The sequence below is a fragment of the Bos indicus genome, chromosome 8 (genome assembly GCF_029378745.1).
Source record: "Bos indicus isolate NIAB-ARS_2022 breed Sahiwal x Tharparkar chromosome 8, NIAB-ARS_B.indTharparkar_mat_pri_1.0, whole genome shotgun sequence".
Taxonomy (NCBI): Eukaryota; Metazoa; Chordata; class Mammalia; order Artiodactyla; family Bovidae; genus Bos; species Bos indicus.
The window spans coordinates 98,984,680-99,008,686 of record NC_091767.1 but is presented as its reverse complement, the minus strand read 5'-3'; the positions used below and the strand labels follow the sequence as shown (position 1 = coordinate 99,008,686).

At 45.3% G+C, this 24,007-nt stretch overlaps 1 protein-coding gene across 1 annotated transcript in view; it reads left to right on the top strand.

Moving 5' to 3' along the window:
• The first annotated feature begins 1,865 nt into the window (after positions 1 to 1,865).
• PTPN3 (protein tyrosine phosphatase non-receptor type 3) overlaps positions 1,866 to 24,007 on the top strand; it is a 167,643-nt gene continuing 145,501 nt past the window's right edge. Inside the window, exon 1 of the mRNA XM_070795247.1 lies at positions 1,866 to 1,884. The gene's annotated coding sequence lies outside the window, so the exon portion shown is untranslated. The remainder of the gene's footprint in view (positions 1,885 to 24,007) is intronic.

The following is a 24,007-nucleotide window of genomic DNA, read 5'->3' as shown; positions in this document are numbered from 1 at the left end:
GAGCTTTAAGCCAACTTTTTCACTCTCCTCTTTCACTTTCAAAAGCCACTTTTCAAGAGGCTTTTTAGTTCTTCTTCACTTTCAGCCATAGGGTGGTGTCATCTGCATGTCTGAGGTTATTGATATTTCTCCTGGCAATCTTGATTCCAGCCTGTGCTTCTTCCAGCCCAGTGTTTCTCATGATGTACTCTGCATGTAAGTTAAATAAGCAGGGTGACAATGTAAAGCCTTGACTACTCCTTTTCCTATTTGGAACCAGTCTGTTGTTCCATGTCCAGTCCTAACTGTTGCTTCCTGACCTGCATATAGGTTTCTCAAGAGGCAGGTCAGGTGGTCTGGTATTCCCATCTCTTTCAGAATTTTCCACAGTTTGTTGTGATCCACACAGTCAAAGGCTTTGGTATAGTCAATAAAGCAGAAATAGATGTTTTTATGGAACTCTCTTGCTTTTTCGATGATCCAGCAGATGTTGGCAATTTGACCTCTGGTTCCTCTGCCTTTTCTAAAACCAGCTTGAACATCTGGAAGTTCACAGTTCACATATTGCTGAAGCCTGGCTTGGAAAATTTTGAGCATTACTTTACTAGCGTGTGAGATGAGTGCAATTGTGCAGTAGTTTGAGCATTCTTTGGCATTGCCTTTCTTTGGGATTGGAATGAAAACTGACCTTTTCCAGTCCTGTGGCCACTGCTGAGTTTTCCAAATTTGCTGGCATATTGAGTGCAGCACTTTCACGGCATCATCTTTCAGGATTTGAAATAGCTCAACTGGAATTCCATCACCTTCACTAGCTTTGTTCGTAGTGATGCTTCCTAAGGCCCAGTTGACTTCACATTCCAGGATGTCACGTCCAACTCTTTGCCACCCCAAGGACTATACAGTCCATGGAATTCTCCAGGCCAGAATACCAGAGTGGGTAGCCTTTCCCTTCTCCAGGGGATCTTCCCAAACCAGGGGTCAAACCCAGGTCTCCCACAGTGCAAGTGGATTCTTTACCAGCTGAGCCACAAGGGAAGCCCACTTTAGACCAAGGAAGAGGGTAATTACTAAAAAGAGTAAGTGCTTTCTAGTCCTTACTTGGTGCTTATTATCAGTGGTTCCTTGAGTAAGTTGCAAGACTATTTGGGACTCAGTTTTCTTATCTGTAAAATGGGCATAATAATACCTGCCTGCCCTCATGGCAATGTTATCAAGATGACAAAATAAGATAGCATGTGTGAGATAACTTTACATGGGTTGTGATAAGGGCATGTGGATCACGCCTGTCTTGTGACCCAAGAAGCAAGAGAAAAGTAAATGAAATCAAGGAACAGAGTTCTGTGGCAGCCCTGTTCTCCACCAGAATGTTTTTCCAAAACTGGCAAGGAACAGAGAGTAAGCTTTCCCTGGAATGGCATCCATGCTAATTGGAGACCATCAAGGGTTGCACTCTCAGTAGTCAGCAGAGCACACTTCATCAGGAAGAAACTCGCAGGGCACGAAACAGATTTAATTTCATTGGGAAACAGTCTTGTCTGCCTCACAACAACAAATTAAGCTCTGGGTGACTATTCCCGTAAAACACGTCCTGTGCTTAGCAAGGCTATTATGGGGTGCAGAGACATGGTGAAGAATCAATTAAACCTCTGACACATCCAATGGCACTCAGAGACCTGTTACACAGGTTTCCCCAGAGGAAAATAATCACACCGCATTATACTTTGGAAGCTGATCGAGGCAAGATTGTGGAGACAAGTTTTGGGGTTTGCAAGACAGACTTTAGCTTTTCTACACCATTTCTGAAGTGCCAGTTAAAGGATTACGGCAGCCAGTCCTCCATTTAGTCCTACAGCACCATGGTGGAGCAAGAGGGATTAACAGCATGTGGGCACCCTCCAGAAAACTGTGAGTTCTCTCTTTTTAAAGCATTTAAAGAAATGGTAAAAAGATTGCAGTGTTTACCTTCCTGCCCATTTTGGAGTGAAAGCAACTGCTAAGCAAGTAGAATCAGAGGGATATTGAAACTGAATTTCTTCCTATTTTTATAATAGGACTCCATCAGCAAAAAAGCAGTCATTGTCTAGAAAATCTGTTTTAAAAGAAGTAGAATTTCCAGAAGAGCTTTGAAAAAAAAAAAAAAGAAATGAACAAGAGGGTTAATAGTGGAAGGTGAATAATGTTTGTGGTTACACTGCTTCAACCGTTTCTATGACAGCAAGTAGAGATACTTACAATAAGAATGATGTGGTTTGGGGGCTAATTCAGACACCCGGCTAAATCAACTTCAATCTCAGTTTCTGAATGACTTCTGTGCCTGAGTTTGAATACACCAGAAGAGATTTTGAGGTTCAGGCAGTACGTTTTCAGAAGTGTTCCCTCCTAATGAGCTTCTGCGGAAATAAAAAATTGAACAAGAGCAAGGCAAGCCAAGCATTACCAACGATCCCTGCGGAACGACAGGTTACAACTTGTCGGTGCCATAGGCGGGCCAGGAAGTGGTTTGGGGGGCTCTCAGCTAAACTTCCCCATGTTGAAGGCTAGTTCAAAAGCAAAGAACTAGAGAGAAAAGATAATGTGAGGGTGTAGTGTAAATGTCCTGTTTTCAAGACATTTTGCCAGAAGAGAGAGAGAGAGTGAAAGAAAAGGAAACCCAGAAAGTAAGAACGAGACCAGGCCTGCCCAGGGACCTGCTCAGCTGTGGTACCAGGCAGGAGATTTGCAGAGGAAATGCTCTCGTGTTGCAGGAATCCGTTCAGTTAGGAGAGTACAAATGTTTGACGATTCCGTTCATGAAGTCAACCTGCAGCACCTGTTTTTTTTTTTAAATATGAGGAGGTGAGAAGGGAACTATGAGGAAGTATCCCCTTTTTAACCAGATGGATTACTTGATGCAATATTTCATCAAAATCTTTTGTTCTTTTCTTGTTGAAGTTGCTATCTCATTCCTTAAGCCCCCCTCTATTGCTTGGGAAAAAATACTTCTTTCGTAGAATATTCGCTTGTGTGCATTAAGGCTTCCTTGGTCTTTCTAGAACAGAGGTCTCTCAGAGCTACTGAATGCGCTGGGACCTTGGGTTTCGGGGTCCTCTCAGTCTCGGGGCTGCAGGGATCAGGGCTGCCCTGCCTCCCGGTCTGTGCCTTGCTCCGCACTCTGCCCTCCCCTGACAAAGGCAGGGTGGGCTTCCAAGCAGTGATTTCCTATGAAAAAAACAAGTTCCCGTTGCTTAAAACAAACCAAAAAATGGAATATCACTCAAATATCCCACCTTTTCATTTGACAAAGAGGAGAACTGAACATTCCAGAAAATTAAAATGAGTTAGTTAAAGGCAAACGCTAGTGGTAAAGAACCTGTCTGCCAATGCAGGAGATGTGGGCTTGATCCCTGGGTCAAGAAGATCCCATGCAGAAGGAAATGGCAACCTGCTCCAGTATTCTTGCCTGGGAAATCCCATGGACAGAGAAGCCTGGAGGGCTACAGTCCACAGGGTTGCAGAGTCGGACACGATTAGATCGACTTATAGGAGGAGGAAACCAGCCATAGAAGCCAGGTCCTTGTGAATAACTAGTTCTGCCACACTGATCTTCTTTTCCCTTTGTCCAAGGCGATGGTTTTTCTAGTGGTCATGTATGGCTGTGAGAGTTGGACTATAAAGAAAGCTGAGCACCGAAGAATTGATGCTTTTGAACTGTGGTATTGGAGAAGACTCTTGAGAGTCCCTTGGACTGCAAGGAGATCCAACCAGTCCATCCTAAAGGAGATCATTCCTGGGTGTTCATTGGAAGGACTGATATTGAAGCTGAAACTCCAATACTTTGGCCACCTGATGCAAAGAGCTGACTCATTTGAAAAGACCCTGGTGCTCGGAAAGATTGAGGGCAGGAGGAGAAGGGGACGACAGAGGATGAGATGGTTGGATGGCATCACTGACTCGATGGACATGGGTTTGGGTAGACTCCAGGAGTTGGTGATGGACAGGGAGGCCTGGTGTGCTGCAGTTCATGGGGTCGCAAAGAGTCGGACACGACTGAGCGACTGAACTGAACTGAACTGAAAGGAATCGGCAGGGTCTTCTTCACCTCACCTACCCCCATCTCCAGTTAGCCCATCAGTCATATTCTTTACCATCTAAGGCACCAGGGAAGCACCCCCCTTTTTAACATTTTTTTTCACCTTACCTACCCCCAATCTCCACTCAGCCCATCACTCATATTTACAGCTTACTACACACACCACATATTCCTCAAGGATAAAAACTGCATATAATCCCTTTACAGTCAATCCAATTCTACACGCATTTATTGAGCACCTACTCTGTGCAGCCCTGTAACAGGTACTGGAGATTCACAGATGAACAAGACCCAATCCCTGTCCTCAGATACATAGATAGCCTGTTATAACAAAATACCTAATTGAACTACAATAGAAATTCTCTTGAATACATTGTATTACAGAAATACAAAAGAAAAAAGGATTTCCTTAGTGGTGCAGTGGATGGAGTCCGACTGCCAATCCAGGGGTCAGTGGGTTTGATCCCTGGTCCGGAAAGATTCCACATTGCTCAGGGCAACTAAGCCCGTGCACCACAACTACTGAGCCCGAACTATAGAGCCCATGAGCCGTAGCTACTAAGCCTGCATGTTGAAGCTACTGGAGCCTGTGCTCCGCTAACAGGACAAGCCACCACGATGAGAAGCCCTCGCACCACCATGAAGAGTAGTCCCTACTCGTCACAGCCGGGGAAAGCCCATGCGCAGCAGAGAAGACCCAGCACAGCCAAAAATAAAAATAAATAAACAAAATTTTTAAAAGGAGAGAGAAAAGGGAAGAAAATAGTTTGAAAATTCTTCAAAACATTAAACAGAAATATAATATGACCCAGCAGTTCCACTCCTGGGTATGTACCCAAAAGAACTGAAAACAGGTACTCATGCAGATATATGTACACGCACGCAGCAGTCACAACAGCCCAAAAGTGGAAACCATCCAAATGTCCGTCATCAGATGGATGCATAAACAATTGTGCTATATCCATACAATAGAATATTATTCAGACACAGAAAGGCATGAATCTTTTTCTTTTGTTGTTATTTTTATTTATGTATATACTTATGGGCTTCCCTGATAGCTCAGTTGGTAAAGAATCTGCCTGTAATGCAGGAGACCCTGGTTCCATTCCTGGGTCGGGAAGATCTGCTGGAGAAGGGAAAGGCTACCCACTCTAGTATTCTGGCCTGGAGAATTCCATGGACTGTATAGTCCATGGGGTCCCAAAGAGTAGGACACGACTGAGCGACTTTCACGGCCACATTGGGTCTTTGCTGTTGCACTCAGGCTTTCTCTAGTTGCAGCAAGTCAGGGCTACTCTTTTTGGGGTGTGTGGGCTTCTCATTGTGGTGGCTTCTCTTGTCGTGGAGCGCAGGCTCAGAAGTCGTGGCACACAGGCTTAGTTGCTCCGTGGCAGGTGGAATCTTCCCGGACCAGAGACTGAACCCATGCTCCCTGCATTGGCAGGTGGATTCTTATCCATTGTACCACCAGAAAAGCCTGGCATGAATTTCTAACACAGTACTGTCACCACACAAATGAACCTCGAAAATATTGTATTATGTAAAAGAAACTAAACTCAAAGGTCACATATTACATGATTCCATACAATATTCTAGACAATGATTCTAGACATATGAAATAGCCAAAACAGATAAATCCAGGGACACAAAAAGTAGGTTAGTGGTTGCCAGGAGCTGCAGGGAGGGGCTGCAGGGAGTGACCGCTTAAGGTGTAAATGGTTTCATTTGGGGGTGATGAAAATATTCTGAAACTACATCATAGTGATGGGTGCATTTTTACATGTACTGAATGCCATGATTTGTTTAGTCTGAAATGGTGAGTTTTTTTGTTATATATGTAAGTGGAGAGTTCTAAAAAGGCTGTGAAAGACCCAGGGATCAAGCTTACAGGCTCAACAGAGGGTTGGCTCACACAGGCCTGGGATATCTTTGGACCATATCCTGGAAGAAGTGGGATAGCTGGTGGGGATTTTTAGGCAGGAGGAGGACTTGCTCAGATCTGTGTTTAAAACGGATGTTCTCAGTGGTAGGCTGATAACACTAGGGAGGGTCCGGACCCATGGAAACTAGAGTCTGCCCAGTGAGAGTGTCAAGAATGTGCCAGGATATAAAATACTTGCCTGATCATGTTTCTGTTAAGTCCATGTAATCATCTTCCACTAAATCTGAGCTCAGAAATAGCCACTGGGGCGAACAATATTAGCCACGATTCTTTTAAGATGCACTTTGGAAACAGTCCAAGCCTATACTTTTGCACAGCCTACCAGCTTCGGCACCCAACAGCCTTTTCAAAGTAAAATTAACCTGCTTCCTCTTTCTCTGATGATTACTCATAAGGACTTGTCTTTGAACAAATACTTCACCAAGGAAGAAAATCTGATGTTGATGACAGCAAATTGCACTCCAAAAATAGTTTACAAAAGGAACTATGATCCAAAATTAATACATGTATTTCCTTAGTCTCAGTGTTGGCCACTTTAGCACGTCAAGAAATACTTCACGCTGTAACTTTTTTTAAAGTTGCTAATGACATTATTTTGTACAGAGAATAAAAATTTGAATGGAATCAGAAAAAACATCTGATCTGCTCCATATTCACCTAAGCACCAAATTCAATGTAACTTAACAGAACTGTACAGAATCTATCAAATCAAACTTTGCTAAAATCGGGAATTCAAAAGATCTCTATCTTGTAGTCAGTGTGCCTGCCAGTCAGCTTCCCCTTGTCTTTCATTCTGAAGGAAACCCCAGTACTGAGAGGTTTCCCAGACGCAGGACTCAGCAATAAAACCATCCAGGCACCCGGCTTCCGTGTCCATTGAAACTTCCGAAATTCCCTCTCTGTGCAGGATCAGTTTCATTTGGAAAGTAAACAAATAACGGCAGCAGTGAAGAGGAAAAGTTGGGCATCGTTGGCATCATATGTGGAAAGAAATACATTCCAAGAGCAAGAATGCTTTCCATATGAATCCTCAGACTCATTACTTCACACTTATGTGCCAAGTCAAGGATGTGGCTTTCAGGCTGGCTTCAAGGGAATGCTTTTTCACCTTCCAAATCATTCAGTCAACAAATGCCTACAGAGACCCTACTGTGGGCCAGGCTTGGGACCAAGTGTTAGGATCCAGAGATGAGGATGTGCTAACTTGATCCTGGAGGTGCTCATGGGCTAGAGGTCGAGGAGTTATACTGGGTGTCAACCAAGTCTAACACAGCATCATTATTCATTAGGACTCCCAGTTTCCAAGAGCCAGAGATGTCATTCTCTGCCATTATCTGTCACTCTCACAACTACACCTCAAGTAGGTATAATTATCCACATTTTAAAGATAAAATATAGGACTTGCCTGGTGATCAAATGGTTAAGAATCTGCCTGCCAATGCAGGGGACACAGGTTCAATCCCTGGCCCAGGACGATCCCACATGCTACAAAGCCCATGTGCCACAGCTACTGAGCCCATGTGCTGCAACTTCTGAAGCCTGCATACCTAGAGCCTGTGCTCTGCAACAAGAGAAGCCACGGCAATGAGAAGCCCTGTACCGCAATGAAGAGTCACCCCCACTCACCACACTAGAGAGGGTCCGTGTGCTACAACGTAGACCCAGAGCAGCCAAAAACAGGAGCAAAAAATTTTAAAACAACAAAAAAGATAAAATGAAAACTGAAGCTTAGAGGCAAAACTTGCCCCCAACCACCCAGCTAGCAGTGGTAGACACAGGCAGATTTGGGTGAGGTCCTTTTGATTCCAAAAACCCTGCCTCATCTAGTCTGAGGTCCTTTTCACTGTGATCAGAGTTAAGATCAAGGTCATTCAGAACTTACTCCAGCTTGTCTTAGCCTTTCATCAAAAAGTGGTTGTATCTACATTGTGGATTGATAGCAAAATTGCCAGGTTTTAAACATTAATGCTAATGACAAGGGCAGGGTGGGGGAAAGTTAGTTATTTATGTCTAACTAGAAGACAAATAGAAACTGCTATGAGAGGCTAGATGAAGATGGCATAGAGAGAAGAAAACTCTGGGCTTCGTGACACTGGATTTGGCACTGATTTTTTTGGCTAAAACAGCAAAGGCACAAGCAATGAAAGAAAAAAACAGACAAACTGGACTTCATCAAAATGAAAAACTTTTTGTGCATTAAAGGACACTAGTAATAGAGTGAAAATGCAACCAAAAGAATGGGAAAAAATATTTGCAAATTACATATCCCATAAGGCATTAATGTATAAAGTATACAAAAAATTACTGAAACTCAGGGACAAAAAAAAATCAACCAACCTGATTAAAAAATAGACAAAATACTACAATAGATATTTCTCCAGATAAGATATACAAATGGCCAATAACCACATGAAAAGATGTTCAACATCACTAATCATTCAGATCAGATCAGTCGCTCAGTCGTGTCCGACTCTTTGCGACCCCATGAGTCGAAGCACGCCAGGCCTCCCTGTCCATCACCAACTCCCGGAGTTCACTCAGACTCACGTCCATCGAGTCAGTGATACCATCCAGCCATCTCATCCTCTGTCGTCCCCTTCTCGTCTTGCCCCCAATCCCTCCCAGCATCAGAGTCTTTTCCAATGAGTCAACTCTTCTCATGAGGTGGCCAAAGTACTGGAGTTTCAGCTTTAGCATCATTCCTTCCAAAGAAATCCCAGGGCTTATCTCCTTCAGAATGGACTGGTTGGATCTCCTTGCAGTCCAAGGTACTCTCAGGAGTCTTCTCCAACACCACAGGTCAAAAGCATCAATTCTCCAGTGCTCAGCCTTCTGCACAGTCCAACTCTCACATACATACATGACTACAGGAAAAACCATAGCCTTGACTGGACTGACTTTGTTGGCAAAGTAATGTCTCTGCTTTTGAATATGCTATCTAGGTTGGTCATAACTTTCCTTCCAAGGAGTAAGCGTCTTTTAATTTCATGGCTGCAGTCACCATCTGCAGTGATTTTGGAGCCCCCCCAAAATCAAGTCTGACACTGTTTCCACTGTTTCCCCATCTATTTCCCATGAAATGATGGGACTGGATGCCATGATCTTCGTTTTCTGAATGTTGAGCTTTAAGCCAACTTTTTCACTCTCCACTTTCACTTTCATCAAGAGGCTTTCGAGTTCCTCTTCACTTTCTGCCATCAGGGTGGTGTCATCTGCATATCTGAGGTTATTGATATTTCTCCCAGCAATCTTGATTCCAGCTTGTGTTTCTTCCAGCCCAGTGTTTCTCATGATGTACTCTGCATATAAGTTAAATAACCAGGGTGACAATATACAGCCTTGACGTACTCCTTTTCCTATTTGGAACCAGTCTGTTGCTCCATGTCCAGTTCTAACTGTTGCTTCCTGACCTGCATACAAATTTCTCAAGAGGCAGATCAGGTGGTCTGGTATTCCCATCTCTTTCAGAATTTTCCACAGTATATTGTGATCCACACAGTCAAAGGCTTTGGCATAGTCAATAAAGCAGAAATAGATGTTTTTCTGGAACTCTCTTGCTTTTTCCATGATCCAGAGGATGTTGGCAATTTGATCTCTGGTTCCTCTGCCTTTTCTAAAACCAGCTTGAACATCAGGAAGTTAGGGAAATGAAAATGAAAACTGCAATGGGATACCACTTCACATCTATTAGGATGGCTATCATAAGAAAAAAAAAGAAGAAGAAAAGAAAAGAAGAAGTTTTGGCAAGGATGTGGAGATATCGGAACACTTATGCACTGTTGGTAGGAATGTGAAATGGAGCAGATCTAGGGAAAACAGAATGGCAGTTCCTCCAAAAATTAAAGTTAGAATTACCATATGAGCCAGCAATTCTACTTCTGGCTACCTGCTTCAACGAAGGGAAAGCAGGGACACGAAAAGAAATCTGCACACCCATGTTCATAGCAGGATTATTACAACAGCCCCAAAGTGGAAGCAACCCAAGTGTTCCTTGATGAGTGAATGGATAAACAGAACATGGTGAATGTACACAATAGAATATTATTCAGCCTTAAAAAGGAAGGAAATTCTAACACATGCTACAACGTGGTTGAAACTTGACATTATTCTAAGTGAAATAAGCCAGTGACAAAGGGACAAATACTATATAATTCCATTGATATGAGGTACTTAGTCAAATTTATAAAGACAGAAAATAGACAGTGGTTGCCAAGGGGCTGGCAAGGGAGGAATGGGGAATTAATGTTTAACAGGCACAGAATTTCAGTTTGGGAAGATGAAAAAGTTCTGGAGATGGATAGTGGTGATCCTGCACAACAATATGAATGAATTTAATACCACTGAACTGCATATCTAAAAATGGTTAAGAGGGACGTCCTTGGTGGTTCAGTGGTTAAGACTCTGCTTCCACTGCAGGGGGTGTAGGTTCCATCCCTGGTGAGGGAACTAAGATCCCACATGCAACAGCCAAAAAAAAAAAATAGTTAAGCTAATAAATTTTATGTTATGTATATTTAACCACAATTTAAAAAAAAGAAGATGGCATACAGAGCGCTTGCATTGACCTCAATACCACCCAAGATTCCTTTTAGTGACAGAAAAAAATTTACTTTTTAAAATTCCATTCTATGGGAGTTGTTTAAGGGTAAGAGTTTCTTTGCAAGCTGAAAGTTATTGAGATAGATAATGACGAGCATTGCACAATGTGAATGCACTTAACACTACCAAACTACATACTTAGAAACCGTTAAGGTGGCAAATTTTAGGTTATTTGCACTGTGGTGGCATGTTTAGCCACTTGGTCATGCCTGACTCTTTGCGATCCCATGGACTATAGCCCACCAGGCTCCTGTGTCCATGGGATTTCCCAGGCAAGGATACTGGAGTGGATTTCCATTTTCTTCTCCAAGTGAAAGTCGCTCAGTTGTGTCTAACTCTTTGTGACCCCACGGACTATACAGTCCATGGTATTCTCCAGGCCAGAATACTGGAGTGGGTAGCCTTTCCCTTCTCCAGGGGATCTTCCCAACCCAGGAGTCAAACCCAGGTCTCCTGCACTGCAGACAGCCTACTTGCAGGTGGATTCTTCACCAACTGAGCCACTACAATTAAAAATAAAGATCCATTAGAACACTAGAAAGCAAGAATAGCTGCTACCAATGACACCAACCCACCAGAAAATGTGGGGAATTTCTGAATGATAGAAAGCAGTTGAAATTGGACTGAGAGAAGAAACCTCAGCTTGAAATACTTGCAAGAATGCTTGCTGTGAATGGGGGTCAAGGAAAAGAGTGATAGTCCAGGAAATTAACTGGGGTACTCTGCAAGACCACCTGAAGAGCAAGTTGAAGTATAGATTGAACCACACCCCAGAGTTTCTGATTCAGTTCATCTGGGACAGAGCCTGAAAAATTGCATTTCTGATAAGTTTCCAGGGAGTGTTGATGCTGCTGGTTTAAAGACCGTAACTGAGAACCACTTTGAGAAGTAGCTAGACCTGATGGCACTGCCCGCGCCTTCACCTGTAACAAGACACAGATGGCAGCATCTCTCCCAGGTGGAAACACTGAGTGTGATCCCGAGGCCCCAGCTGCCTAGAAAATATAGGGGGTAGAGGAGAACGAACCCCCATACTGGAGGACTGCTGCTAAGTCACTTCACTTGTGTCCGACTCTGTGCGACCCCATAGGCGGCAGCCCACCAGGCTCCCCTGTCCCTGGGATTCTCCAGGCAAGAACACTGGAGTGGGTTGCCATTTCATTCTCCAATGCATGAAAGTGAAAAGTTAAAGTGAAGTCGCTCAGTCGTGTCCGACTCCTAGCGACTCCATGGACTGCAGCCCACCAGGCTCCCCCGTCCCTGGGATTCTCCAGGCAAGAACACTGGAGGGGGTTGCCATTTCCTTCTCCGTTTTTCAATCTTAGTTGCACACAAAATCAATGGGAGAATGTTCTTAAAATACCACTGCCTGGACTCAACCCCCAGAGTTTCTGATTTGCATCATCTCTGATGGAACCTGGCTTCACTGGTGGCTCAGACGGCAAAAAATCTGCCTCCTGCAATGCAAGAGACCTGGGTTCAATCACTGGCTTGGGAAAAATCCGCTGGAGAAGGGAATGGCAACCCATTCCAGTATTCCTGCCTGGAGAATCCCATGGACAGAGAAACCTGGCAGGCTACAGTCCATGGGGTCACAAAGAGTTGGACACAAGTGAGACACACACACGCACACACACGCACACACGCACTGGGTATCTTTTAAAAGTCCCTCCAGGTAATTCGTATGATCAATCAAGGCTGAGAGATGGTGGGTTAAAGGCAGTCATTTCTGAAGATGGAGAGTAGCTTTTTAAAAATCATAAAATCTATATAACAACTATCACTAAAACAAATGACTTAAAAGGAAAATTTATACCCATTCCTGTCGCCCTTGCACGGCAACCACTCTTGACACTCTGTCTGCACAGAGCCATATTTTGGCACCACTCGATGCTCTGTGGTGATGCTGCAATTTTCCTTTTATTTTTTAAGTTCCCATTTATCATAAACATCTTGCTTATGTCCCTACCTAAGGAGGCAGTTTAGAGTAGCATTTCTGAGTGTGGGCTTTGAAGTCAAACCCGGGTTAAAACCGCAGATTTTTCACCTAGAAACTGTGAATCTCCAGCAAACACCAACACATGCTTGAACTTCAGAGGCTCCAGCTGTATAGTAGGAATAATAGTACCTACCTCATGATTTTATTCAGAAGGCTGATGTTTGTAAAGATACAGCAGCAAAACCCTGGGCAGACACACTTCTGGCTTTCAGGTAATGGGAGCTGTTAATATCATCGAAACAAGTAGGATAATCCATGAAAAGAATGCCATTCTAGGGCACTAAATGTAAACACACCTAGGGGTTCGGAGAAGGAGGAAGGGGCCCCGTTCAGTCTCCCAGCAAGGACTCAGACAGGCTGAGGGAGAGGCTTACAGAAGGCAGCTGTGTGTGTGCACATGTGAGTGCACCTGCGTGTGTCTACAGGCTGGTACAGGGTGGAGTTAACACAGTCAGGGAAAATTCTGAGAGAGGAAGAAGAATTCAAGACAGCTCCTAGATGGCCTGTTTCAATAGCAACACCGTGAGAGCAGCAAGAGCCACAAAGAATGGAATGGACAGGCCACCTGAGCTAGTTCTCTTGTTTTCCCTCCATGAGGCTAGAAAACCAGGCTGATTCCAAGGAGAACTGAGGAAACATCCCTGGGCGTCTCAGATGATCACAGGAGGTCAGGCCTGGAGGGTGGGGGAAAAGCTTTCCTGTGTCAGGTGGAGTGAGAGGATCAGGCCATTTAATTTGACCCTCAAAAATAATGTGCGTTAGTCAGTCGTGTCCGACTCTTTGCGACCCTATGGACTGTAGCCGCCAGGCTCCTCTGTCCATAGAATTCTCTAGGCAAGAATACTGGAGTGGGTGGCCTTTCCCTTCTCCAGGGGATCTTCCCGACCCAGGGATTGAACCCAGGTCTCCTGCATTGCAGGCAGATTCGTTACTGCCTGAGACACAAGGGAAGCCCCTAAAAATAATAGTAATATGAATTTATAGAGAGGTGCTATTCTGGACCCTTTAATTAAATCATTCTCTCCTTACAGCAATCCTATGAATTAGGCAATGTTATTATCCTTGTTTTACAGATGCAGAAACTGAGACATAGGGCAGTTAAATAAACTTGCCCAAGACCATGCAGTAAAGGGTAGGGTCAGAATCAGAAACCCAGAGACCACGCTCTTCACTACCACTGTAACCCAAGCCGATGAAGTGAGACACAGCAGCTGTTTTATAATTAGATTTAAATGGTCATGATACCAGAATTTACTCCATCATTCCCTTTTTATTCAGTATTTTTCCACTGTCCACTATAGCAAACAACTTCATACATAGCTTTTCGCTTCTGTTGAATTATCTCCTTAGGCTTATTCCCCATGAATGGCGTTGCCAGGCCAGGGCGGTCGACAATGCCATACCTGTTGCCACATATTGTTGCTGTGTGTACCCAACAGGCGCACCAGTTGACACCGTCACTAGCAGGGTAGGAGTATACCACTTTCACCACCACCTCAAGCAGCAGGGAGAGAATTATCGTTTTGTAAATGTTTATTTATACATTTTTTTTTAGATTTTATTGCTGTGAAAGTTGGAAATGTGCAGCATTAGGCTTGCTGGTCAGCTGGGCTCCTGGGATTTTCCTTTAATGCAAGGCTCCTTCCTTCACCTCACCTGAAGTTGAACCATTACCCCCACCGCCACCCCCTCCCCACTGCAGGCCAGGTCCTTGACTCCCAAACTGTCTGGAACTCTGGAAGGCGAGAGGCCCATATGTCTGGCCTTTTGTCTACAGCACGCATAGAACGCCACCAACATTTTGGCTGGGTTTTCTCTCCCACTGTACCAGCTGGCTTTCCTGTATGAATTGGAATGGCCTTTAAGACAGGCTAGCTGTCCCCCCTGGTTATAGAAACCAGTGTTTCTCAGACTTAATTGTATCTACAATGCACCTGAAGATCTTGTTAAAATGATTCTGATTCAGTAGGTCTAAGGCAGGGACTGATCCAACCAACTCCCAGGTGATGCTAATCTTGCAGGTGTTAAGAACCTAAATTAAATTATTTAAATTCCTCAGACCAGACAACAAATAAAGCCCAGGCAGTCCCATCAGAACCTTCTAATTCCAGCTCTGTCTCTGACAGCCTCTGGGGCCTTGGTCTAGTCAAGCTCTCTGAGCCTCAGTTTCCCCAACGGCAGGATGAAAGGATGGAACTAAACATCCTCTGAGTCCCTTCTGTGGTTTTTGTTTCCATCTTGGACTTCTTTAGCCCGTTCATATTATTTTCCCATAGTGTCTATTTAATAAGTTTTGAACTCAGAGAATGAACATAAGCACCTTTTTAAACACTAGGAATATAAAAGGTGAACAATTTAGACATAGTTCCTGCATTCGTGAGAGCTCAAGTCTAGTAGGAAAGACAAGCAAATTAGAGTGAGAAAACAGTTCATGTGTTTGGGTAGAAAAAAGCTCAGGGTGCTGGGGGAGCAAGTAGAAATTGGACTTCACCCAGGCCGACCGACGGGAATCAGAGGAGACTCCCTAAAAAAAACCATTCCTAAGGTGACCCCTGAAGGATGAGAGGTGGGATCCACGTGCAGTTGGGCAAGGGAAGTGGACTCTGGTCCATGCAGTGGGGAAGGCCTGGCCAAGGCCCAGGGCAAGAAAGAACATGGGGCTCTCCCAAAGCTGAAGAGGTGCGTGTAGACAGAGGGTGGAGGAGAAGGGGCGAGAGAGGAGCAGGGGAGACAGCAGGGTCCAGAGGATCGAGGTTAGGGTTAAGGATTCCACGGATGTAGACTTTTTCTAGGTGATCCCAAGCCCTTAGGACACCTGAAGAAGGGATGAAACTGACCTGGATTTTAGCAAGATCACTTTGCCGGCAGTGGGGCGATTGGACTAAAGGGGGTTATGACCATATGTGAGGAAAGCAGTAAAAAGACTTGCAAGAGATAAGAAAAGGCTGGATTAGAGCACAGCAGTGGGAAATGGTAGCGCTGGATGCGTCTAGACAGAGGCAGGAGGCAGAGCTGACAAGTCTTGGTTGAATGTGGGGAGGGAGGGTTGGAAAAGTACAGACATCTTACTGGCTTACAATAACAAACATTTATTTCTTGCACATGGGCCTGTGGGTCAGCTGGGCTCAACCTCAGTTGGGCTCAGCTCCAGGCTCTAGGTCAAGCTCAGGTTTGTCTCACATGTCTGCTATTCAGGCACCCAGGGCCTCCTCATGACAGATGGCAGGAGCCCCAGGGGAAGCAGGAACACAGGTGGCTCCCAGCACAGTGCCGTAAGAGCCTCTGTTAGGAACGGCCAAGAAGTCATTTGTTTGTTCAAACCAAGACCCATGGACAAGCCCAAAGTTAATGAAGTGCACAAGTATACTATGCTTCAACATGGAAAGGAAGGCAGAAGGATTTGCTGAACAATAATACAGTCTACCATGGGGATTAAACCCAACCCCCAAATAGACTATGGAACCATTCACAGAAATAAGGAACACGTAAGGAGGACCATCTGAGCTATAGGGTTTCCCTGGTAGCTCACATGGTTTTCCTTATGTGTTCCTTATTTCCATGAATGGCTCCACTGTCGTGGGGGCTTCCCTGGTGGCTCAGATGGTAAAGAATCTACCTGCAATGCAAGAGACCTCGGTTCAATCCCTGGGTCAGGAAGGTCTCCTGGAGGAGGAAATGGCAACCCACTCCAGTATTCTTAGACTTCCCTGCTGGCTCAGATGGTAAAGAATCCGCCTGCAATGTGGGAGACCTGGGTTCGATCCTTGGATTGGGAAGATCCCCTGGAGTAGGGCATGGCAACCCACTCCAGTAGTCTCACCTGGAGAAGCCCCATGAACAGAGGAGCCTGGTGGGCTACAGTCCATGAGGTCTCAGAGTCAGACAGAACTGGGTGACTTTCACTTTCAAGGAGGACTATGGTTTTGGATAGAAGTGCAGAGAGAAATGGACTCCATCCACGTAGCGCAAAGTTCCTGGTGAGATATTCTAGCAGAGATGTCAGAGAAGCAGTTGGGTAAGTTGCCCACAGCTCAGGAGAGGGAGATGGGCTGGAGATATGTATCTGTGAGTCATCAGCACAGGGTTGGCCAGGACAGGGGATGAGATCATCCAGGGAGATTTGCAGAGTTAAAAACAGGGCAGGCCTAGCACAGAACCCTTGGGAACATCAAGGAATGTTCTTGGAAGAGAGGCCAGCAAAGGCGAGGGAGCTGTAGCCAACATAGAGCAAAAAATTGGATTCCTGGAAGCCAAGGGACAGAAGTGTTTCAAGAAAGAGAGAGTGGGCCAGAGTGTCCAACACCGATAAAGTCCAGTGGGTCTGACCACAGGGCATTGGTTTCCCTAAAACAAGGTGTTCTGAAGCTAGACGTTCAGACAACATATGGATAGAGCTCTTTGAAAGAAATTCAGCAGCCTGCCTCTACATTTGGAACAAGGCACGAGCAGACACACCCACTCCTCCCTGAAATTATTTACAAAAGTTTTTTATCAAAGTGCAACATACATACTGAAAGATGCACAAACTTTGAATGCGTGTAAGCGTACAGCTCAAAGCATTTTCCCAAGACGAGCACACCCTGTAGCCAGCACCCCAGCAGCACCCCGAAAGCCCTCCACTGGTCCCCTTCACGAAACCCCTTCCACACTTTTTCACAAGATTTTCACAAGATGCCAGTGCACTGAGAGATCAGCGGGGAACGCTGCTGAACCCGAGGCTCACTGCTTCCTATCTCAGAACTTCCTGTGCTCCCTGTTTCTCCCACCCCAACCTCTTCCCGGAGGGCTCCCTCTCTCTCTCTCTCCCTGATTCATTCCTTCTCTCTGTTCATTATCCATGCAGTAAACTTGATTAGAGGGCCTGTGTGTGATATACTCACCCAGGGGGCAGACAGAGAGACTACAAAGGTGAGTAACCGCAGGTCTCGTGCTTTAAAAGACAAACGTGTCGATAGGCAATGCGAAAACATCACGATGTGATGCTGTGGAAACAGAGCTGGTACTGTGTGTGGGTGTAGAGTGAACGTGCACCCGCTTGGGAAAAAGTGTATCAGAAATGGTTGAACTTGTGTGGGAAGGATGAACAGGACTTCTAAGCCTTAGATGGAGTGGAGCAGGACTAGCTTTTGCTTTATGCTGTGGACTTCTCCTGTGGCTGCCCTTCACAGCTCACCACTGTGTCAAACACAGACTGATTTTTCTTCCAGTTGAACAACCCACACCACTGACAGTGCTATAACTGGTATTGTTACTGGTATTGTAACTGTACTAGCTGTTACTGGTATTGTAAGTGGTATTGTTGTTCAGTCGCTCATTCGTGTCCAACTCTTTGTGACCCCATGGACTGCAGCATGCCAGGCTTCCCTGTCCTTCACTGTCTCCCGGAGTTTGCTCAAATTCATGTCCATTGAGTCGGTGATGCTATCTAACCATCTCATCCTCTATCGTCCCCTTCCCCTCTTGCCCTCAGTCTTTCCCAGCATCAGAGCCTTTTCCAGTGAGTCAGTTCTTTGCATCAGGTGGCCAAAGTATTAGAGCTTCAGCTTCAGCATCAGTTCTTTCAATGAATATTCAGGGTTGATTTCCTTTAGGATTGACTGGTTTGATCTCCTTTCTGTCCAAGGGACTCTCAAGAGTCATCTCCAGAACCAAGTTAGAAAGCATCAGTTCTTCAGCACTCAGTCTTCTTTATGGTCCAACTCTCACATCACATATACTACTACTACATACAAAGATTTGATCATATAGACTTGGGTCAGCCAAGTGATGCCTCTGCTTTTTAATATGCTGGACAGTAGAGGGCGCTAAAAGACTGTGCTTGATACAAACTGCCATGGCCTGCAATCCAAGAGGAAACACTAGAATGAACAGTATGAAAAGGCTCTGGAAGATCTGGAAATAGACGAAGACCAGAGAGGGGAAGTGATGTGCCCAGGATCACACAGCTGTTCAGTAGCAGAACAAGCCCATTCCACCCGGCCCATGAAATTTACTCTGTGATCCAAAACTCAGAATTAGTATAATTTAAGGATGCTTCTTTCAGGATTTGAAAGAGCTCAGCTGGAATTCCATCACCTCCACTAGCTTTGTTCGTAGTGATGCTTTCTAAGGCCCACTTGACTTCACATTCCAGGATGTCTGGCTCTAGGTGAGTGATCACACCATCGTGATTATCTGGGTCGTGAAGATCTTTTTTGTACAATTCTTCTGTGTATTCTTGCCACCTCTTCTTAATATCTTCTGCTTCTGTTAGGTCCATATCATTTCTGTCCTTTATCGAGCCCATCTTTGCATGAAATGTTCCCTTGGTATCTCTGATTTTCTTGAAGAGATCTCTAGTCTTTCCCATTCTGTTGTTTTCCTCTATTTCTTTGCATTGATCGCTGAGGAAGGCTTTCTTGTCTCTTCTTGCTATTCTTTGGAAGTCTGCATTCAGATGTTTATATCTTTCCTTTTCTCCTTTGCTTTTTGCTTCGCTTCTTTTCACAGCTATTTGTAAGGCCTCCCCAGACAGCCATTTTGCTTTTTTGCATTTCTTTTCCATGGGGATGGTCTTGATCCCTGTCTCCTGTACAATGTCACGAAGCTCAGTCCATAGTTCATCAGGCACTCTATCTATCAGATCTAGGCCCTTAAATCTATTTCTCACTTCCACTGTATAATCATAAGGGATTTGATTTAGGTCGTACCTGAATGGTCTAGTGGTTTTCCCTACTTTCTTCAATTTAAGTCTGAATTTGGCAACAAGGAGTTCATGATCTGAGCCACAGTCAGCTCCTGGTCTTGTTTTTGTTGACTGTATAAAGCTTCTCCATCTTTGGCTGCAAAGAATATAATCAATCTGATTTTGGTGTTGACCATCTGGTGATGTCCATGTATAGAGTCTTCTCTTGTGTTGTTGGAAGAGGGTGTTTGTTATGACCAGTGCATTTTCTTGGCAAAACTCTTTTAGTCTTTGCCCTGCTTCATTCCGTATTCCAAGGCCAAATTTGCCTGTTACTCCAGGTGTTTCTTGACTTCCTACTTTTGCATTTCAGTCCCCTATAATGAAAAGGACATCTTTTTTGGGTGTTAGTTCTAAAAGGTCTTGTAGGTCTTCATAGAACCGTTCAACTTCGGCTTCTTCAGCGTTACTCGTTGGGGCATAGACTTGGATTACTGTGATACTGAATGGTTTGCCAGGACTGGAAAAGTTCAGTTTTCATTCCAGTCGCAAAGAAAGGCAATGCCAAAGAATGCTCAAACTACCGCACAATTGCACTCATCTCACACGCTAGTAAAGTAATGCTCAAAATTCTCCAAGCCAGGCTTCAGCAATATGTGAACCATGAACTTCCTGATGTTCAAGCTGGTTTTAGAAAAGGCAGAGGAACCAGAGATCAAATTGCCAACATCCGCTGGATCATGGAAAAAGCAAGAGAGTTCCAGAAAAACATCTATTTCTGCTTTATTGACTATGCCAAAGCCTTTGACTGTGTGGATCACAATAAACTCTGGAAAATTCTGAAAGAGATGGGAATACCAGACCACTTGACCTGCCTCTTGAGAAATTTGTATGCAGGTCAGGAAGCAACAGTTAGAACTGGTCATGGAGCAACAGACTGGTTCCAAATAGGAAAAGGAGTATGTCAAGGCTGTATATTGTCACCCTGCTTATTTAACTTATATGCAGAGTACATCATGAGAAACGCTGGGCTGGAAGAAACACAAGCTGGAATCAAGATTGCTGGGAGAAATATCAATAACCTCAGATATGCAGATGACACCACCCTGATGGCAGAAAGGGAAGAGGAACTCAAAAGCCTCTTGATGAAAGTGAAAGTGGAGAGTGAAAAAGTTGGCTTAAAGCTCAACATTCAGAAAACGAAGACCATGGCATCCGGTCCCATCACTTCATGGGAAATAGATGGGGAAACAGTAGAAACAGTGTCAGACTTGATTTTGGGGGGCTCCAAAATCGCTGCAGATGGTGACTGCAGCCATGAAATTAAAAGACGCTTACTCCTTGGAAGGAAAGTTATGACCAACCTAGATAGCATATTCAAAAGCAGAGACATTACTTTGCCAACAAAGGTTCATCTAGTCAAGGCTATGGTTTTTCCTGTGGTCATGTATGGATGTGAGAGTTGGACTGTGAAGAAGGCTGAGTGCTGAAGAATTGATGCTTTTGAACTGTGGTGCTGGAGAAGACTCTTGAGAGTCCCTTGGACTGCAAGGAGATCCAACCAGTCCATTCTGAAGGAGATCAGCCCTGGGATTTCTTTGGAAGGAATGATGCTAAAGCTGAAACTCCAGTACTTTGGCCACCTCATGCGAAGAGTTGACTCATTGGAAAAGACTCTGATGCTGGGAGGGATTGAGAGCAAGAGGATAAGGGGACCACAGAGGATGAGATGGCTGGATTGTATCACTGACTCGATGGACGTGAGTCTGAGTGAACTCCGGGAGTTGGTGATGGACAGGGAGGCCTGGCGTGCTGCGATTCATGGGGTCGCAAAGAGTTGGACACGACTGAGCACCTGAACTGAACTGAACTGAAAGATGCTTCTAGAAGCATTATCAGGGCTTCCCGGGTGGCTCAATGGGAAAGAATCTGCCTGCCAATCCAGCAGACGCAAGAGATGCAGATTCGATTCCTGGGTTGGGAAGATCCCCTGGAGAAGGAAATGGCTATCCACTCCAGTATTCTTGCTTGGATAATCCCATGCACAGAGGAGCCTGGTGGGCTACAGTCCATGGGGCCACAAATGGTTGGACTGAGTGACTGAGCACTAGAAACATTATCCTTTTTCTTTTTTGCCATGATGAAGAGGCATATTTCAGCTTACAAACCTATTACAAATGTATCTAGATGTTTTATCTTTCTTCCTAAAGCTGAAGCTAGTGTCATGTTCCCTGGGAAATTACGATGGTTCAGAGCAAACACAGGCTCTGGACTAAGTCTGGGTTTGACTGTAAGATCTGCCTTCTTCTTAGTATGACTCTGGATGCATTTCTTAACCACTTCCAGTCTCTGGATCCTAATCCACCAAAGTAGGCCATGATCACACACATACCGTATGAAGGTGTTGTCAGGGTTAAGTGAGTTGATGCAAACCAAGTTCCTGGCGAGGAATGATTGCTCCGTCAATGCAAGCTCTTATTCTCAATCTCCTGACTGGGCAGCACTCGGCAACCACTCCTGCGTGTCCATGTGTGTGAGGAGCCCAGCCGTGTATTCTCAAGCCCTTGGAATCAACAGACTTGTTTGGTTTTGAGTCCCTGTCCTGCCCCGTTTATGGGCTGTGTGATCATGAGCAAGTCCCTCCTCTGCCTTGAGCTGGTTTCCTCATTCCTTAAAGGGCTGATAATATCACTATTAATATTACTCCTCCTGGTGCAGCAAGAATTCCTTTTAGGTCAATTCAGAAAGCATTTTCTGATACCCCACTATGCCCTAGGCCCAGTCTGTGTGTGGAAGGGGGGCTCCTAGAAAGAAAGACAAATCAGTCTAAGCCATGTACTTGAGGATCTAGTAGTCAAGTGGGCTAGATAGGCTGGTGATCCTACAAATTACCAAAGACTATGATGAATACAAGAGAAGGAGAACTAGTTAGAGGGTTCCAGGAAGTCTTCCTGGAGGAGGTGAAATCTCAGTTGGCTTTTGAAGAATGAGTAGGAGTTTGCCAGACTCATTTTCCTTTAAAGTCAATGGAGATAGTTTGTGGAATCAGGGAGGTCTGTTGTACATGTGTGCACATGAGTGCACATGTGTGTACATGTGTGTGTGTGTCAGTCACTCATTCGTGTCCAACTCTCTGTGACCCCATGGACTGTAGTCTGCCAGGCTCCTCTGGAGTCCATAGAATTCTCCACGCAAGAATACTGGAGTGGGTAGCCATTCTCTTCTCCAGGGGATCTTCCCGACCCAGGGATTGAACCCAGATCTCCTGCATTGCAGGCAGATTCTTTACCGTCTGAGCCACCAGGGAAGCTCCTGAAGTACATACCAGCTAGAGCTTTTCTTTTGTCCTAACTTCATGGACCCCAGGCCCAATACTCTATCTCATCTCCCTCTTTTTTCCCAGATACCCCTCTGAAGGAGGCAGGTATGCTAGTGAATTAAACCTGCTTTAAGGGGAAACAGGGCTTCCCCTAGGGGCTCAGAGGGTAAAGACTCTGCCTGTAGTACAGGAAACCCAGGTTCAGTCCCTGGGTTGGGAAGATCCCCTGGAGAAGAGAATGGCAATCCACTCCAGTATTCAGGCCTGGAGAATCCCATGGAGAGAGGAACCTGGCAGGCTACAGTCCATGGGGTTGCAAAGAGTCAGACGTGATTGAGCAAGTAACACTAAGAGGAAACAAGTCCAGGGATATCTCCATGGTGCTCCACTGGTTAACACTCCATGCTTCCAATGCAAGGGGTCATGAGTTTGATCCCTGGTTGGGGAACTAAGAACCACTTGCTGCATGGTAAGACCAAAATAAATAAATAATAGAGTCCAGCATAATATGATTTAAAAAATAAAAAAGGAAAGGAGCCCAAATCATGGCAGTTGGGAAGGGAGACTTCCCCGCCCTCCCCCTCTCCCCAGCCCACACAGATCACCTGGAGGTGGAGGCATCCTGCCTGGCACCTGCCCAGAGGAGCAGTCCACATCTAAAGACTGAGGCATTCCTCTGCCTTCCAGCGGAGTGGGCACAAAGACCCCACCTCCATTCCTCCTGCAGGCAGTGATCCCAGACATTGCCATTCACATCTTCACGACTCTGTCTCTGCCGGAATCACCCTTCCTCATCCTTTTCCTGCCCTCCCCAAGTCCTCACGTCACTGCCTCCGGAAGCTTCTGTCGCCTACCACTCCCGGCACAGTGGTCCCCCCGCACCTCTAGTGTTACCCCAAGTTGCATCATCATCACCCTGCATTCTGAGGCTCTGCCTCCCCTTAAGCAGGGAGCTCTCTGCAGGCAGGTACCGTGTCTGAGTGAGCTCTGTGTCCTCAGTCGCTGGCACAGAGCCCGATTCAGAGGACCTCGCTTGGTAAATGTTTGCTGAATTGAGCTGAACTGAGCTGAACTGGGCCCAGAATTCCCGCCTCTTTCCAGTCAATGTTTTTGTTTTCCTATCTTGGCAGGAAGCACAGGGCACACTCAAAGAGGTGACTGAAGAGTACGCAATGAACAGATTATTTAGAGGTCCGGGTTCGGTGAAAAGAAACCAACATGGTGCAGCACCCAGAGACTGGGTGCTGGGGAAGTACCACCCGCTAGGCCAGAAGGGGTAAAGAAGGGGAGCTAGAGTAAAATTTGGCAGGAGCTGCAGCCAGCAGAGAGGGGCTGCCCAGCAGGAACTGAGGATGCAGCCACCGCCAAACCACAGCCTGGAGTAGAGGGGGAGTCAGGGCCCACCATGCTCCTCCCACCCACCTCCTGCTCTTGCT